Below are 4,788 nucleotides of genomic sequence, written 5' to 3' on the forward strand. Positions count from 1 at the left end.
TTGTATGTTCTCATCCACAGACCTTCATTAACTTCATTAGATCATATTGATGTCCTCTCCGATCCTGCAAGGTGGTTCTTCACAAAGAAATAAATACTACTTACAAACACGTAGTTTAGCCAAATAGACAAGGAAAGAAAAACATCCCTCCCCTTCTTCTAAAACCCAGTTTGGTTTTCCTGTTTTCTTTGGTCCCTGTTTATTTTGCTGACAAAGTGTCCTGGCTAAAAATAATTCAAACTGGTGTGTGTGTGCGTGTGTGTGTGTGTATGAATGTTAATGTGTGCCATGGTGTGATTGTGTGTGGTCAGAGAAGACAGTTCTTGCCTTTCACTTGATTTATAAAGGGCCACTCTTATTCCTGCCACTGTGCTGGCACTCAGGCTGGCCAGATAGTTTCCAGAGGATTCTTCTGTCTATGTCTCCCATCTTGGCTCTAGGAATCCTAGGATTCCAGATAGATACGATCACGTTTGGCTTTTTACATGGGCTTCAGGGATCTGAATTCAGGTCTCACAGTCGCTTAGGGAACATCTTTACCCACTGAGCCATATCCCTGTCCCTCTGCCTTATCATCATCATCACCACCACCACCATCATCATCATCATCAAGACAGGGTCTATCATTGATCCTGAAACTTCCTATTTTGACTAGTCTGGGTGGACAATAAACTCCCAGGACTCAACAAGCCCAGACCTAGGCTTGCAGGGACACACCTCCACAACTTACTCGTACGTAGATCCTGGGGATACGAACTCAGACCCTTAGGCTTGCATAGCAACTGTTTGACCCACTGAGCCACCTCCCCGACCATCTTAAATCGGCATCCTTATTGCTTATATTTATGTTAGGTTTACCTCATTGATGAAAAAAGGAAGTAAATTTAGAAGTAATTTTAAAACAAAATAATTCTGACTTTATCAAGACCTTTGCACCTTCAAACACTTCAGTAGTTAAAAACCCAGATCCAGTTTATATTTCTTACTCCTTCATCTGGAGATATATTTCCATAGGGAAGTACAGATTCACCGAGTCTCCTAAGCTGCATAGACTGCTAAGTGTATGAAGGAGGTCACCTAGAAATGTCACTGATGTGAGGAGCATAAAAGGGTTTCTGAGTAGATCAGTTAAAGATGTGATGGGGGAAAAAAGTGAAGGGAAATGGGAAATGGAGCTATGGAGAGCCGAGAGATAAAGAGAGACACATCAGGATGCGGATGAAGCCAGTGATGGATTGCTCATTAACAATGGTGTCTGTCAGAGGCGGCTCCTATCTCGACCTCAGTGGAGATCCTCATATGAATCACTGCCTAGGCCCAAACACATGGGCTTCACAGAAACCCAATGGGTGTCACAGCAAAGATGATCATCGGGGAGGTACAGAGAAGCTCCTGTACTCATGGAAAGCGGTGAGAACAGCAGAATCGGGATAGGACCTCTCTACGGAATTGAAGAATTCGTAGATTCACAAGTTAATCGCAGAGATTTGTCTCAGGGCTTTGAAGGCAATCTTGACGTGAAGGTTCCTTATGGAAGCTTCCAGTATTGGCACCTTTGCAAACGTGAGCTCAGGTTTTATTATATACTTATTTATTTAACACTACTGGATGCTGTTCATCCCTCTTTGGGGATAAATAAATGTAGACAAATTAAAATTTGTAAATAAGAAGTGGAAGTAAAGCAAATGGCACAGGGCATAAAGCAGAATTCCTATCAGAAAGTCTTGGCAGGTTGAAGGATGCTGAATTAACACGGAACCGAATTAACATTTACCAGCATTGCTTGGATGTTTACAGAGATGGGTGAAAGACATGTCTGTGTGATTTGGAGAGGACCCTTGAGAAATAAAACATCCCAATCCTCTACATGTAGTCCAGTCATCTGCAGATTTGCTCACTTCCCAGATGTGCTGGCACTGACCACTGGGACAAGTCCTCCCGAACCCTAAAAACGTCAACAAATAAACACAAAGCAGCTCATGTCCACAAGCCCTTCAACTGAAGAAGACTTCACTTTTGCTTTTTCTATTTCCCTGCCCAGATCATCAGGCTTTGACTCTAATATTGAGGCTCAACCATGTCTTTGTTGGCTGCACTAGAGTTTCAGGTATAAATCCAACTCTTTCGGTATGTAGTATGCAGTATGGTCAGTATGTAGATGAACCTCCATTTCTGGGTCTTCCATGCAAAGTTTGAGTAAGGAGAAGTGGGTTCACAACTGAAGTATTAAATTAGGACAGGATTGCCAATGTGTATTCAGATGCAGACACAGAAAAACACAGTCAGAGTGGATTCATGTGTCTCATGGGTATGCAAGAAGGCATAAATGAAAGTGTGCAGGTGTGGAGGCCAGGGGAACAATGCCAGGTAACTGTTTCGATTGCCCTCCATTTTAGTTTTTTCTTTCAAGACCAGGTCTCCCAGTGAACTGGCTGTCATTGATTCAACTGATTTGCTGCAGGAGAGCCCCAGGAATCCTCATGTTTCAGCCTCCGAAGTCCTGGGATCACCAACATGGGTTGCTTCACCTACTTTTATTTTATTTTACTTTTTATAATATGGGTCTAGGTCTTGGACCAAGGTCCTTATGCTTACATGGCAAGCACTTTATCAGCTGATTTATCTCCCCAGCCCCGAAAAATAGCTTCTCTCTGAAGTATCGAGTCCCACCCATATGGGATTCAAAATGTAAAGAGATGATTACTTGGGAAACATGACTTAAGGGGCTATTTCTGACTGCCAGATGACCAAGTCCCAAATGAAACTCCAAGGACCATGGAGTGTTATTCTTAGAAAAAAAAAAGCTGTTGCTCTTAATCTCATAAATGTTCATTACTAGCTCTACAATACAACATACCAGAAACAAGGCCTTATGCTCCCTTTAGAAAAATCATTGATTCTTCCTGCTTTGAGCCCTCCTGCTTTCTTGATTGTTCCCCTTAGCGGACTCTTTTCAGACAGATTTCTTTGCATTTATCGTGACCCAAATTAGTACTGCACAGATTTTAAATTTTCTTGGAGTCAAAGAGTGACCAGTTTCTAAAGAACTAGAAAGCTTTATTTTTTTTTCCCTATCTACGTCTTTCTCCTCATCCCTTGTCATGCATATGCCATATTCATTTTCTTTCCTTTCACCAAAAGGTGCTGCCGTTCTTTGTGGTCTTGGTATTCATTGCTGTTGCATAGAATGATCTGCATTTTCATCTCTCCACATCATTGGTGATTTCTACCATGCTGGGCTAAAAAGGATAGCACTTCAGAGCAAGCTCTGTGGAGCAGCACGCTGAACGAGCATGCCCTCAGCCTTCAGCTGCCTTCTGCGTCACGAATGTACTTATTTTCATCATAGTAGTTATCAAATTACAAGGCTTGTTGATTATTTGTTGCTCTATCCCCTGAAATGTCGGCTGCGTGCTAGTAAGGTTTTATTCTGTCATGGTTACTATGGCTGTACCCTCAGCACACAGCACAGTGCCTAGCTAGTCGTAAGCGCTCAGAAAGTGTATTCTGAATAAGCAAGTGAAAACAATGGGGCCATTTCAAACCTTCCTGTCATGCCTCACTCTACATTTTATTTATTGAAGTATATCAATGACTCTGACATTCTGAAGATACTGGAGAGGGCTGGGGAGGAGGGGAGGGCATGTAGCAGTCCACTTAAGAAAAGATACCCGTATTTGACTGTGTAACTGCTGGGGGGCAATTAATTACAAAACTTGTGTTGACTACTTTCTTCATTGCTGAAATGAAATACCCAATCGGAAGCAGTTTAAGAAAGGGTGTCAGCTCACAGTTTAGAGGATGCAACCCATCATGGCAGGGAAGTCAGAGCAGCAGGTGTGTGAAGTGGCTGGTCACACTGCGTCTGCAGTCAGGAAGCAGAGAGAGACGAATGCTGGTGCCCAGACCACTTTCTGCTTTCTATTCAGTCCAGATCTCCAGCTCATTAAAAAATGCACCCACGTCAGTCGACTCCACCTAGAAACCAGCTCTCAGGTGTAGCAAGGGTTTGACTCTAGATTCTGTCAAATTGGTGATCCACGTCAATCACCACCAGACATTTCACAGTGGTGTGAGCAGCATGGAAGAGAAGCAAGAAGGATGACGATGCCTTGGAGACCAACAAACACATGAGGAGTTACAATGAGGAAGGAAGTCACAAAGGAAACATGGTCACTGGGACCCGGCCATTCTGGAGGTCCAAAGAAGCCAAAAGTCAGAGAGTTTTGGGATTTGTTTTTTCGTCGAGATTATTGTGCTTCTAACTCAAAGGTTCCACCTAGTTGTAAGTCCACCTAGTTGTGTGTTTGTGTGTATTGTCAGTATGTGTGTTTGTGTGCCTGTCCATATGTTTGTGTATCTTTCTGTGTGTTTGTCTGTCTGTATTTGGGTCTCTCTCTCTCTCTCTCTCTCTCTCTCTCTCTCTCTCTCTCTCTCTCTCTCTCTCTCTCTCTCTCTCTCTCTCTCTCTCTGTTTTCCTGGGCAAATCCACAGAAGCAGAGCATGCTGATTAAGAGCCTGGGTACTGAAGCTGTCCAATGTTGGTTTCTTTATGTACCAGTTGTGTAACTGACTGTATCAATTGCTTCACAGGTGAAATAGGATCAGAAAGCTTTGTTCTGGGGATTTAAAAATCTAAAATAGATTCACAGGTGTGAAAATTAAAAAGTGTACCTGTCAGCAAGTATTAGTTCTCGTGATAGGCCTCTTCTTGACTTGAGTGATTTTTTAATCTGATCTCAAAAGCTATGAGAAATAACATGTGTGTGCGGGGAGTCGGGGTTGGAG

Source organism: Arvicola amphibius, chromosome 9, assembly GCF_903992535.2.
Source record: "Arvicola amphibius chromosome 9, mArvAmp1.2, whole genome shotgun sequence".
NCBI classification, from domain to species: domain Eukaryota; kingdom Metazoa; phylum Chordata; class Mammalia; order Rodentia; family Cricetidae; genus Arvicola; species Arvicola amphibius.